The sequence below is a fragment of the Arvicanthis niloticus genome, chromosome 3 (assembly GCF_011762505.2).
Source record: "Arvicanthis niloticus isolate mArvNil1 chromosome 3, mArvNil1.pat.X, whole genome shotgun sequence".
NCBI classification, from domain to species: Eukaryota; Metazoa; Chordata; class Mammalia; order Rodentia; family Muridae; genus Arvicanthis; species Arvicanthis niloticus.
Window position 1 is genome coordinate 38,074,618 of NC_047660.1, and position 14,918 is coordinate 38,089,535.

General features: G+C 33.7%; 1 pseudogene; it reads right to left on the reverse strand.

Annotated features, from left to right (window-relative positions):
* Positions 1-1,043: 1,043 nt before the first annotated feature.
* Positions 1,044-2,200, reverse strand: LOC117705810 (protein phosphatase 1A pseudogene; annotated as a pseudogene).
* Between the last annotated feature and the right edge of the window lie 12,718 nt (positions 2,201-14,918).

The window sequence follows — 14,918 nt, forward strand, 5'->3', positions numbered from 1 at the left end:
CTATATGAATTATTCCATCATATACAAACAAAAATAATTTGATGTCTTTTCTTTTTGTATTACTTTATTTCCTTCAGTGGGCTTGTTGCTGTAAATAATACTGTAAGTACAATATTAGATAGGTTTGGAGAGAGGGGACAACCTTGTGTTGTTCTTTATTGTAATTAAAATGCTTTGAGATTCTCTATAGATTGATATGGTCTGTTTGCTTGCTTTATCATGTTGAGGTATTTCCATGAATCCTTAGACTGTCTAAGAACTTTTTTTCTTAAAGGGATGCTAGATTTTGTTAAAGACTTTCATATAAAGAGATGATGATGTGATTTTCATTTTTCTATCTGTTCATGTGGAGAATTTCATTTATTGCTTTATATATATACCACTATTCCTCTATCTCTGTGACACAGACTACTTGACCATGATGGATGTACTTTCTGATGTGTTCATATATTTAGTTTGCAAATATTGTATGGAGAATATTTGAATACATATCCATAAGAAAGATTGGTATGTACTCTTTCTTTGTTGGGTCTTTTTGTGATTTTAATATCAGGGTAAATGTGACCCCATATAAAGATTTGGACAATGTTTCTTCTGTTTCTATTTTTGGAATAATTTGAGGAGTATTGACGTTAATTCTTTGAAAGTCTATTAGAATCTGTGTTATTAACCACTGACGCATCACTAATAGCGTCACTATTTCTGTTGTGTCACACAACAAGCCAAATTTCCTTTATCATTGATAGTGATTTTAAAGCAGTTCATAATTAAACATGAGCACTTTGTACAAGGACAATTACACTTTACAAAAACCAAAATCATACAACAAAAATTACTGGAGTCTGATTTACAACATGAATTACGGTTTGAAATCACGTTTACATTAGTCTCAAATTTACAATTTAGAAAAAAAAAAATCCATTCTGGGCTAGCTGTTCCATCACTGAAGCTGTAGTCCCTCAGCCGTGTCGGACCCCTTCCTTAAGGTCGATGATGGATGTTAAAGGCTCGGCAAGGATGGGCTGATTTCTCCTTTGAGGCAAAGGTGAACCCATGGCTAGATGAGCGGCTTTACCACATATCATCAGTTGATGCAGAATCAGGGTCGTCATTTTTGTAAGGGTTCAGTCTATTGTAAAGGACTTCAATTACATTCCGCTTGCTTGCCAATTCACCCCCTGGTGGGAGGATGAGGATGTTCTCCCTGGCTAGCGTGAGCATCACATGGACAAAGTCAGGAACGCCTTGCCCCTGCTTCTTTATGATTTCTTCTACTCTGCTTTCCAGGTACTTGTCCAGCTCTGCCTCCTTCTTCACCACTTCTGTTGAGACTTTAGGTGCATTTGGAAAACAGATCAAAATCACACTCATGTTTTCTCGACTTCCCTTATATAAACAGGTGTCGACTACTTCATTGCAAACTTTTTCAAGGTCATCAGTGACTTCAAGTCTGGATCTCACAAAGTCACAGAGCTCTTCGTTTCCCATGACATCTGAGATACCATCACATGCAAGAATGATGAACTGATCATCTTCTTCAGACCTTTCAATATCGTGGACTTCGGGCTCTGGTGAGACAAGCTGCTCTGTGGGACCTTTTCCATGGACACATTTGTAATTAAAATCCCCTTGATTCAGCCAGAGAGCCATTGACACGCTGAATCATCATGGAGCCTCCTGCATTCTGAATATGTTCTTTTTTCCAGAGGATTACTTGGTTTATGGTCTTGTGTGAAGAAGTGAACTTTTCTATTCCTACAAAGTAAACCTCTTGAGTCTCCACAGTTAATGAAATAAGTAAGTTGGGGAGAAATTAAGACACCCACAGCAGTTGACCCACTTCTACCTGCACCATGTTTCTTCTCTGACATAACTCTCATGTGTTCATCAATCTCCAGAAAACCTGTTCTGATTCCATTCTTTACGTTTTCCACAGAAGGTGCTCCTGCAGACCCTTTAAAATTCTGGTTATTGGTGATGTGACCTAACAAGTGCTCACAGCAGTATTTGGCAACCTGAGAACCAGCATGCCCATCATATACAACAAAGAATGACCATGTCTCAAGTCCACTTGGCAAACCGATCACAACAGTATGTGCATCCTCCATTTCAACTCGCCAACCTTGCATGCTGCTTAGGCAGTATCGCAACCCATTCCCCTGCCCCTGGACATCTTTGGCTTGTCTAAAAATGCTCCCATTATGACTTGATCCTTTAGGTTCTTTCCTGCAGGGCTAGTTGTTTAAGCTGGTGTTCTGCAGAAGTAGGCTCCAACAGATGTGCTGGCAAGCGCAAACAGCCGATATCTTTCCTTTTTCTCCTTCTGAAGGTTCCCATATACCTCTTCTTGCTCTTTGTCTGATTCATGACTTCATTTTTCACTAATAGTTAATACAAAATCATATACATATACATTTCATATACATAATCTGTTCAATCTTTATAATATTATTTATGTTTTAGTTCTGGCCACTTGGTGTTAGATAACAAATGGAAGAATTTGTTTCCAGTTAAGAATACTTATTCTCCTTTTAGCATTTCTGGGTTGTTTTTAAGTCTCTGTACAGTGTCGAGGGTTGCAAATTTCATAAATTTCTTGTTTTTAATAGCTAAATAGTGTTCAACTGTTTAAATAAAAAGTATTTTTTGTATCCATTTTTCAGCTGAGGAAAATCTGGGTTGCTTCTACTTTCTGGTTATTACAAATAAGGCTGCTATTCAAAATGAATTTGATAATTGATTTTTCTAACTCTATGAAGAATTCAGTTGGAATTTTGATAGGGATTGCATTGAATCTATAGATTGCTTTAGGCAAGATGGCCATGTTTACTATAGTAATCTTGCAAATCCATGAACATGGGAGACCTTTACATCTTCTGAGGTCTTCTTTGAATTCTTTCTTCAGGGATTTGAAGTTCTTGTTATACAGATCTATCATTTGCTTGATTAGATTCATATCAAGATATTTTATATTATTTGTGATTATTGGGAAGGGTATTACTTCCCTAATTTCTTTCTCAACCCTTTTATCCTTTGAATAGAGGAAGGCTACTAATATGTAAGAGTTGGTTTTATATCCAGCCACAGCTGAAGTTGTTTATCAGCTGTAGGAGCTCTGGTAAAAATTTGGAGGTTGCTTATGTATACTATTACATTATCTGCAAATAGTGATAGCTTAACTTTCTCCCTCTCAATTTGTATCCCTTTGATCTCTTTTTGTTGTCTAATTGCTCTTGCTAGAGCTTTGAGTACCATATTGAATAGGTAAGTAGAGAGTAGGCAGCCTTGTATTATTCCTGATTTTAGTGGGATTCCCTTGTGTTTCTCTTCATTTAGTTTGATGTTGGCTATTGGGAGGGGTAAGAGTGGATGTGAGATGGGGGTTACCAGGAAGTGGGATATCATGGGATGGGAGGGTTGGTGGAGGTGTAACTGGTTGGTGTTACATTTGAGATGTAAACAAATAGAATGATTAACAAAAAATAAAATAAGGAGATTAAAATGGAAAAAGTAGTGGATTGCATGATATTAATATTGGGAGAAGCTAGAGCGCCTTGGAAGATACTAACAGTGATACTGCCTTATGGTTCTCAAGCAGATCTTTGTAAGTGCTTAAGAAAAGAGGATTTGTTTGTTTAAAAAGAACAAAATAAAACAAACAAGGCTACTATGAGCAAAATGGAGCACATGTCCTTGTGTTATGGTGGAGCATTTATGGGGTATATACCCAGAAGTGGTATATCTAGTTCTTCAGATAGAAATATTTCCAATTTTCTGAGAAACCACGAGATTGACTTCCAGATTGGTTGTACATGTTTGCAATACACATTCCTCCAACAATGGAGAAGTGTTTACCCTTTATTCACATCCTCATCAGCATGTGCTGTCTCTTGATTTTTTTATTTTAGCCATTCTGATCCGTTTAAGAGAGAATCTCAGGGTCATTTTGATTTGAATTTCTCTGATAATTAAGAACATTGAACATTCCTTTAAGTGTTTCTAGACCATTTAAGAATCCTCTGTTGAAAAAATTCTCTAGTTACCTTTGTACCCCATTTTTTAAACTGGGTTATTAAGTTTGTTTGTTTGTTTGTTTGTTTGTTGGCATTTTTGTATAATGTATTGACTTCTTTATATATTTTAGATGTTTGCTCTCTGTCAGATGTAGGATTAGTGAAGATCTTTTCCCAATTCAAGGGCTGTTTGTTTTGTCTATTGATAGTGGCCTTTCCCTTATAGAAGCTTTTCAGTTTTCAGAGGTTTCATTTATCAGTTGTCAATCTTAGAAACTGAGCCACTGGTGTTCTATTCAGGAAATTGTCTCCTGTATCATTGTGTTCAAGGCTATTTCCTCCTTTCTCTTTTATGAGATTTAGTACATCAGGTTTTATGATGAGGTCCTTGATCCATTTGGATTTGTGCTCTGCTCAGGGTGATATATATGGTTCAATTTGCATTGTTCTACATGCAGGCTGCCAGTTAGAACAGCACTGTTCATTGAAGATGCTTTTTAATGATTTTCCCCTTATCTACTTAGGCATTGTTTTGTAAGTCACATGGTGTAGTCTGTTGACCAAGACAAGAACTTTCGTATACATATATATATATATATATATATATATATATATATATATGTGTGTGTGTGTGTGTATAATGTGTGTGTGTATGTGTGTGTGTGCTCACACACATGTGTAAGATCTTAAGTAAATATAAAAAATTATGATTCCTTGTGATTTTAGCAGGCATCCTTGGTGTTATTTGTTCCTCTTTCATCTTCCTTCTCTATTGTTCTTCCTTCCTTCTGAATTGGAATCCTCATCCATTTTCCTACTTCTCATACCACATGAATCCTGCTCTTTCTTTTGCAAGTACCCAACCTATTTGTACTGTTATACTTTTTAATTTTGTATTTCCTTCATATTATTTAGTCACATTTGAATATTTAATATGAAATAATCCAGATACAGAAAGACAATTATGATTTAACATTTTTCTCATAAGTAATATTTTGATATTCACTGAAATTAGAATAAAACTGAATAATGAAAGAGAAACAATTGTCATTTTACATTTTATTTTATTCTTGATTTAAAGATCACTTTCCATAGCAGAAACTTAATATTATATACATGATTACTTTTAAGTTATTTTTAAAATGTTTATGTGTAAAAACTAAAACACAACATAAGTAAATCCCCAGTATAATTCAAGCAAAAGTTAACAGTCACCTGCAGGTATATTTGTATAATGTATCATTGTATATTTATTAGCTATAGTATATAGTAAATATGTTTATAGAGCATATAAAATGTAGTTTTTAAAACCTAAAATTTACATAAATAACTTTCTAATTATATTATGAATAACATATTTTACATAAATTTTGTTTTAATGGGGCATTTCACTCTTGAGGCTGATTCTCTACTCAACTGTTAACCTTCTATTATTAGTAGGCAATCTCTAACTCACTCTCAGAGAACATTCTATTCAACTCTGTAATATGTAATATTAAGAATTAACCAGAAATTCCAGTATTATATGTTGTGCTACAGTTTTTCTGATGAGTAGTAACTCTTTAGTGTTGACTGTAAACCTAACAAAGACAGTGCAACTAATCAGAGCAAGCATGCAAAGGGCATGATTTGATGCATCGCTCACTTAAATTATCTGTCTACTAATTAGCATGTGAAGATCTTTAGTACAATTTCTGATTTAGAGTATATACAGAAATGTCTAGTAAATCCAAAATTTTATTCATTAGAAATTTTATTAAAGGTAATTCACTATTTACAACCAGTTAGTCAATATTCCTGCTTAATTGCTACTCCATCAACATGAAGCAAATGGGTACTATATAATAGCAATGTCAGATGATTAAAAAGTGTCAAGTACTTATTATCTCAATGATAAAATATATGTACTAAGTAGTAATGAAGTCTAAGTTTATATCTTAGTACAACATAGCAATACAATTTATCTTAACTAAAAACACAATTTATTCTATCAGGTAGAAAATGAAGCCCTGATTATTTTTACACAATAGAACAATTATTTGAAGTAATTATTTTTAATATGTTCATGTAAATATAAAGCCCACTGTCTTTTAACTTTTCATAAGTGTTTCTTATTTTGTAATATGTTTTTAGAAAAATAAATTAAAAACAAAACAAACCATTGTTATTTGGTTCAGTCTCCTTTAATATCTTCAGAATTCTAAAATAAGTAATGATAAGATATACTCATTTGTAAAATATTTCATTAGACTCTAAATATAAAATTTGAAAGATGCATGTAATATAGTATGCATTTTCTATGGGAATTCATTTATCCAAAATTATTTTTCATACTTTAATTTCTTATTTAACTAGTTGTTTAAATTTTTAAGCTTATTCGATAATTACATCATTTTCCCCTTCTATTTCCTTTATCCAAACCATTCTATATACTCCTTCTTATTCTCTTTCAAATTCATGGACTCTTTTTCTTATTAATTTTTCTTACTTGCATATATACATAAACTCCTACGTATATAAATACAACCTGCTTAGCCTCTATAATCTTATGTCTGTGTATGTTCTCAGTGCCATTTGGTGTTAAATAACTAATAGGTGTGCTTTTCCCTAGAGATAATTAGTCTTCATCTTTCAACATTCCTTGTTTGCCTATAGATTTTTATATAACTGTGATCTCATGATCTTTTCTGAGTTGATTTAATCATGTCTACTGCTGTTGTCTTGTTTCATATCATGTTAAGAATGTCATGTTAGTGAACTTTATTTGTGTATCCTCTATTTTAAAATAAGAAATATATAAGCCACAATATCTCATATTTAAAAATTGGGAAATTAGATCTATTATCATCATGATACAAATACAATATTTGTGCTCTCATTGAGGTATATGTTAGAAATTTTAACTACAACAACAATCCAGTCCAGCAGATCAACATAGTGAGTTGTATTGCCATTTGGTTCTGTCTTGATCTTAACTGCTGCTCATAGGAGAAAATCCATGTCTGGTATAGTAAACTAAATAAAAGATCAAGACTGAAGAAATCAGAGACCAAAGGAATAAATTACTATTTTTGTCCAGTTAATTTGGCAGTCAGCAAACTATATTTTCAGTAGTTATTTTTATACTAATAGGCACATGCTAATCATCTTGGATAATCAGGACAGGTTCAAAAGCATTTTTCACCACCACAAATCCCTATGGCACAGCAAATATTGCAGAAATCATAATAGAGTACAGAAGTCAGGAGAAACGGTTATGAAATGGTATTCTCAGTCCTTGGCACAAACACTTCTAACATGATGACACAGAAGCTGCAATTCACTGTATGGCTTTCTCAATCAAATCATGGATCAATGTTGGACTTAGGGTTAACTCTTAAAAAATGATGGATTCTGGTGGTGGGTTTTACTTGTCTTCGGTTGTCTGCCCAATGGTCAGTAAACCAAGCTCCAAAGGATAATTGTCAAACTGTAGTCATGCAGAAGATTTGTGTTATTATTAGTAGTTAACAAAGAAAGTGAAAGACTGTGAAGTTTGAAAAAGAACCTGTAGAAAGAAGAAAATAAGTAACAGAAGTATGAGGGAAATAATAAGGGTTATGGGAAAAAGTAAACAGAGTGGTAATATACATGCATAAAACTCTCAAAGAATACATTTAGTCAATAAAAGAAACCATACATTCTAGAAGCACAGAGGTTTTCTGCTTTTGCAAAGGTTAGGTTCATGGCAGCTAATATTCTTGCCAAAAACCCTGTATCATCAGCAGAGAATGAGGATAGGACAGAGTAAATATAATAATGAAAGGGATGGAAAATCATAGGAAGACTAAGACAATTAATTGTCTTTGCCCTGGGGAATTTACAACTTCTATTAGCCACATGCCACACAAGCTTAAAATAGAAGCCACAGCCTTTTGACATGCTCGTAACTTATCCATAATAAAACTGCAGAGACAGATGGAGAGATCATAGTAAAGCATTTATTCTAACCTGTGCATTTGTAGTGACTGAAGCTCTAACACAGATGATTGTTTATCTGAAGGTAGTCACACATTCATGATCGATACACAAATTCTGTGCTACTAGTTTGTTTTCTTTTTAGTTAGATAAATTTTATTGTATCAATTACATTTCTAAATAATTGTTTCATATTTGTATCACATTTCCTCTGATCCTTCTAATTACCAGTTGTAGAAAAAAATTACAATGTCCTATAAAATCATTAAAGAAAAGACATCTCAAATGACATAGCTTCCCTGTCATTTTGAGAAAATGGAATTTATATTCAGATATTTTCAAATACAGTTAACAATTCATAAAATTTCCCCAAAGTTGAATTCATTTAGGCAATAGTATCAGATAATATAATGAATTCTGGGGAAATCTTAAAAAAATTTAAGCTTTGTAATTTAAAATAAAAGAAAAAACAAACAAATAAAAAATCCCAAAACTTTAACCTTGCCAGTAGGAGCATAGGAAATGCCATTTTTCATCTGGCTGCAGCCTGCTTCTTATGGATCTCCACAGAACTGCACCAATTCTCTTTGTCATGGAACTGAGAAAATTGAAGCTATTCATCAGGCCCAAATAGTAGCAAGGATTGGAGACTTCCGGTGACTTTGTTTTGACTTTGTTTTCTTTAACTCAACATAGGTAAAACAGACTTGGCCTGGTAAAGGATTTAAGTTGATTCTGAAAAATAAAATTAAATGGTCTCAATTAATTATGATAGATCAGTCGTAAATTTTAGAAATTAAAGGCAATAATAAATTAATATTAGAGGTTTAGAGTAACTACTAAAACATTTGAAAAAATGTTTGATTATATCTAGTTGTTAATTAATATACTGTATTTTATTCTCTCAAAAAATTTTGTGAATGTAACTATATTTAAATCTATTTTTCCTAGTGTAAGTTGTCCTTTGAAAATGGGTAAAGGTTTACCTCTATTTATCTATAAACAACTTTCCTTTTTGAATGCACCTGATATCTGATCTTTAAGTATATATATGTTCTTAAATTTAAATTCTAGAAACACAGTATAATTTCTTCCTTTCACTGATGATATATTTTTAGACAAAATTATATCTGTTTTGATAATCTATTTCAATGGCAAAACCAACATACAGTAGCATGTATATAAATTTTACAATTTAATGAGTTATCAACATTGTATAATAACTGTGATGGACAAAACTATTATTTTCTTATGTTTAATCTTTATGTTTAATATCAACACTGGAAAGTTTTCAGAAAAAAGCTGCCAAGCCTCACAATTCCCAGAAACCTCCTGTAACCTTGGAATAACTTTCTTAGTTCAAAGAAGTGGAAGTGTTTAGTATCTGATTAATGTTGTGTTTCTATTTATCTCCAAAGTGGACTGCCTATTTTTTCTACCTTTACATTTGTACTGTATAAACATACTCATTGTGTGAGATACAAAAAAGACCACAATTTAAAGTGTTATTACTAAATAGTGTTATTCAAAACTCAGGGACATATTTCTATTTAAAATAAAATTTAAAATACAGAACATGACCCTTAAGTACTACAGAGATAAGGCGATACAAAAGAGAGTACAGTTTTCAGAATAAAAATCATTGGTCTCTTTTATGAAATATAAACTGTGATAATATATTTTCAAAGTTGAAATTTGAATGTGATGGATTCATAATAGTACATGATTTAGTCACCATGGTATAATAAAAGTATTAAAACATTATCTGTGAAACTGAATAAAAGAGGTGTCCAAAGATATAGATCATCAGGTTGATGTGTGAAAGAAAAAAAAATTTAGACAAAATTTCTTACAGTTATATCTAATATTATAATAATTACTTGCATTTTAACGTATATAACACTCAAACTAAGGAAACTCTATAAACAATATGAAAATTAAGATGTATCTGAAATCTAAATATAATTTAGATTTCTTATGAAATATAAACCGACTAATTTAAAACAATGCATAATTTTCTCAATATGTTATTAGGCTAACTCAGCACTACTAAAAGAAAAATATATTAAACAAAAATTAAAGATAGTTGAATAAAGCGGACCAGTGTAAAGGGGAAAAATGAAGACATGAAATATAATTACATATGTATACAGTATGCAAAATGTAAAGCTTGTTTCTTTTTCTTAAAAATTCACATTTAGAGCTGGATATTCTCCTCAGTCAGCATCATGTGTTACTTGAAAAAAACCTGTGATCCTCATAAATGTAAATCCAGATGTTGTGGCACATGTTTAAAAACCAGTATTGGGGATATGGAAGTAAGTGGATCCCTAGAGTTTCCTGCTTACCTTCTGAACCTACTTGATGAGATCCAGGCAAGTGACCTGTCTGTCTTAATAATCTTTTTTGAGAAATAAGTATCACCTGAAGACTGACAAGAAAATTATCCACTTATCAGCACATATGGGAACAAATGTGAGCGTATGCCCCAAACACATGTTGTGCATGTGCATACACACACATGTACACACACACACACACACAATATTACAAATATATATATATATATATATATATATATATATATATATATATATCACTTAAATTTGTGAAAACTAGCAAAATATACATTTTGTCATCAAACATCACATAATGAAGGATTTATTTTATTACAGATATTAGTATATTAATCTTTATTGACTGATGTTATTGTAAATAAAGTTAAGAGAAATAACTGAATACAAAAATTACAAATTATTAATTGGATGGCTTGATGTTTTAATGTATGGTATCAAACATACTGTTTGTTATTGGCTCTTAATTGTCTAAGCATTAATAAATAAAAATAAACTTTATCATTAGGTATACATGTATATTGCATGGTAATGTACACTAAGTACATAGTGGAAAGGAATCAGGGGAATCCTGTTCATTCTTTTAATAATTTTATGTTCTAATTAGAAGTATTTTATACATGTGATAATCATATAAGAAATAATGATAAATTCAACTGTTACCAGATAGAAATACTAGCACACTGTTTTTTGTTTTTTTCTTTATGTTTTCTTCTTTTATTAGAAGTATTTATTTTATATTTTGTTTTGAAGAATGATGAGGACATTAATAGTTGTCTGTTTTATATCTCAGTAATCTAAATATATTTTTGATGGTTTACCCTCTCGTGGCTCCCAGAGGTCCCAGTTATTTGACTCTGTTGGTAGTCCTATAGGATTGCCATCCCCTTCCCCTAACCCCTCCATAGGAGTCTCTGATTCAATCCGATGATTGCATGTAGTTATCTGTATCTGTCTCAGTCACTTGCTGGTAGAACCTTTCAGAGGACAGCAATGCTAGGCTCCTGTTCTTGTTTTTTTGTTTGTTTTTATTGAATATTATATTTACTTTTCAGATTTTATCCCCTTACCACATTCCCACCACCACCCAGGACCCTCCTATCCCATTTCCCCTCCTCCTGCTTCTATGAGGATGTACCTTCACCTACCCCACCAATCCCACCTCCCCACCCTTGAATTCCCCCCAACTTGGTGTTCAGCCTTCATGGGACCAAGGATCTCCTCTCCCACCTATGCCCAACAAGGCCATCCTCCCCTACGTATAGAGCTGGAATCATGGGTCTCTTTCTCTAAGTGCTCCCAGGCTGGTGGTTTAGACCCTAGGGAGCTCTGGTTTGTTGGTATTATTGCTCTCCTCATGGGGCCACAAACCCTTTCAGCTCCTTCAGTCTTCTCTTTAACTTCTCCATTGGGAAACCCTTGATCAGATCAGTGGTTAGCTGTGAGCATGTGCCTCTGAATATATCAGACTCTGGCAGACCTCTAAGGAGACAGCTATCTCAGGCTCTTGACAGCATGCACTTCCTGACATCCAGATCAGTGTCTACCTTTGGTGACTGCACATGGGATGGATTCTCAGGTGGAATGGCCTCCAGACAGCCCCTCCTTCAGTTTCTGTCCCACACTTTGTCTCCATATTTGCTCCTTTGAATATTTTGTTACTTCTTCTAAGTAGGACAGAAAGATTCACACTTGGTCTTCCTTCTTCATGAGCTTCATGTGGTCTGTGAGTTGAATCTTAGCTATGTCAAGCTTTTGGTCTAATATCCACTTATCAGTGATTAAATACCATGTGTGTTCTTTTGTGATTTTGTTACCTCACTCAGGATGATATTTTCTAGTTCCATCCATTTACCTAAGAATTCCTCGAATTCATTATTTTTAATAGCTGAGTAATTCTCCATTGTGTAAATGTACCACATTTTTTTTTAATCCATTCCTCTGTTAAAGGACATCTGGGTTCTTTCCAGCTTTTGGCTATTATAAATAAGGCTGCTATGAACATAGTGGAGCATATATTCTTTTTATACGTTGGAGCATCTTCTGGGTATATGCCCAGGAGTGGTATAGCTGGGTCTTCAGGTAATGCTATGTCCAATTTTCTGAGGAACTGCCAGACTGATTTCCAGAGTGGTTGTACCAGCTTGCAATCCCACCAACAATGGAGGGGTGTTCCTCTTTCTCTGCATCCTTGCCAGCATCTACTATCACCTGAGTTTTTGATCTTAGCCATTCTGATGCTAGGCACAAGGGAAAAGTTCCTGAATGGAACACCAATGGCTTATGCTTTAAGATCACGAATTGCAAATGGGACCTCATAAAATTGCAAAGCTTCTGTAAGGCAAAGGAAACTGTCAATAGGACAAAATGGCAACCAACAGATTGGGAAAAGATCATTACCAATCCTACATCTGATAGAAGGCTAATATCCAATATATACAAAGAACTCAGGAAATTATACTCCAGACAATCAAATAACCCTATTAAAAAATGGGGTAGAGAGCTAAACAAAAAATTCTCAACTGAGGAAACTCTAATGGCAGAGAAACACCTTAAGAAATGTTCAGCATCCTTAGTCATCAGGGAAATGCAAATCAAAACAACCCTGAGATACCACCTCACACTAGGCTCCTGTCTTAAAAGTACAGCGTAGAATCATGTGTCAGTGTTCAGTGCCCCCTAATAGGCTGGTCACTGATCAGCCATTCTTTTAGTCTCTGCTGCATTTTTGTCAGTGTTTCTTTTAGACAGGAACAATTCTGGGTCAAAAATTATGAATGTGGGTTGGTATTTACATCCTTTCAATGGGGCCCCTGTATACCTACTGGAAGTGGTCTCTTCAGGTACCATCTCACCACTGTTGGGCATTTTTGGGTACTATCAATCCCATTAAGTCCTCAGAGGCTTTCATATCCCAGGTCTCTGCAACTTTCTAGGTTTTCCCTACCTCTCACCCAACCCCTGGCAGCTGTGTATTTCTAATCATTCTCCTGGACCTCTGGGCTTCTCACAAGTCTCTCCCATATCTGATCCTGCCCCTTTTCCCTTCCCATGCCCTTTCCCATTCAGGTCCTTCCTTTCTTTTGCCTTCTGTGGTTATTTTGTTCTCTCTTCTAAATGCGATTGAAGGATATTCCTTATTCTTTAACTTATTAGGGTCTCTAGAATATATCATAGGTATTCTGTATTTTTTGGTTAATGTGCACTTAACAGTGAGTACATACTGTGGATATATTTTGGGTCATTGTTATCTTATTCAAGATGATATTTTCTATTTCCAAAGATTTGCCTATAAGATTTATGATGTTCTCGTTTTTAATACACGAATAGAACTCAATTCTTTAAGTGAAAAAAATTCTGTATCCATTCTTCAGGTTGAGAGACATCTGGGTTGCTTCCAGTTTCTGGCTAGTATGAATAAGGATGCCATGAACATAATTGAGCACATATCCTTATAGCAGAGCATTTTTTGGGTATAAGCCCAGAGGTGATACAGTTGAGTCTTCAGGTAGAACTATTTGCAATTATTTGAGAAACTGACAGATTGATTTCTAGAATGGATGTATACATTTGCAATCCCACCATCTATAGAGAAGTGTTTTTCTTTATTCACATACTCACCAGCATGTGCTATCCCTTGAGGTTTTGGTCTTAACCATTCTGATTCAGATGGAATCTCAGGGTCCTTTAGATTTGCATTTCCCATGTACTTGCATTTCCATGCCTTGGAGGTTATTTCCCACTTCCTGTCTATTAGATTCAGTGAATCTAGTTTAAAGTTAAAATTCTTGAGCTTTGTGCAGGGTGAAAAATATGGATCAATTTGCATTCTTCTACATGTAGACCTACAATTAGACAAGCACCATTGGTGGAAGATGCTTTCTTTTTTTTCCAGTGTATGGTTTTAACTATTTTTGTTAAAGATCAAGTATCAATAGGTGTGTGGGTTTATTTCTGGGTATTCCATTCTTTTTAATCCTGTCTGTCTCTGTACCAATAGCATGTGGTTTCCCTTACTACTGCTCTGTAGTAAAGTTTGAGGTTAAAGATTGTGATTTCCCAAAAGTTTGAATTTTTTTTAAAATTTTATTTAATTTATTATTTTTACATTTCAGAATTGTTATGGCTATCTTAGGGTTTTTTGTTTGTTTGCTTGTTTTTCCATATGAATTGAAGAATTGCTCTTTCAATATCTGACAAGAATTATATTGAAATTTTGATGGTGGTTGCATTGGATCTGTGTAATGTTTTTGATTAAGTGGCCATTTTGACTTTTAATCCCACCAATCCATGGGCATGAGAGATCTTTCCATCTTCTGATGTTTTCTTCAATTTCTTTTTTCAGAGATTTTAAGTTCTTATAATACAGATATTTCACTTGCTTGGTAAGAAATACACCAAGATATTTTATGCTATTTGTGGCTATTTTGAAAGGTGTTGTTTCCCTAATTTTTTTCTCATCTTATTTATCATTTGTATAAAGGAAGTCTACTGAATCATTTGAGTTAATTTTATCTCCAGAAACTTTGGTGAAGTTTTTTTATCACCTGTGCAAGTTATCTGGCAGAATTTTAGGATTTTAGGTGTTGTTTAT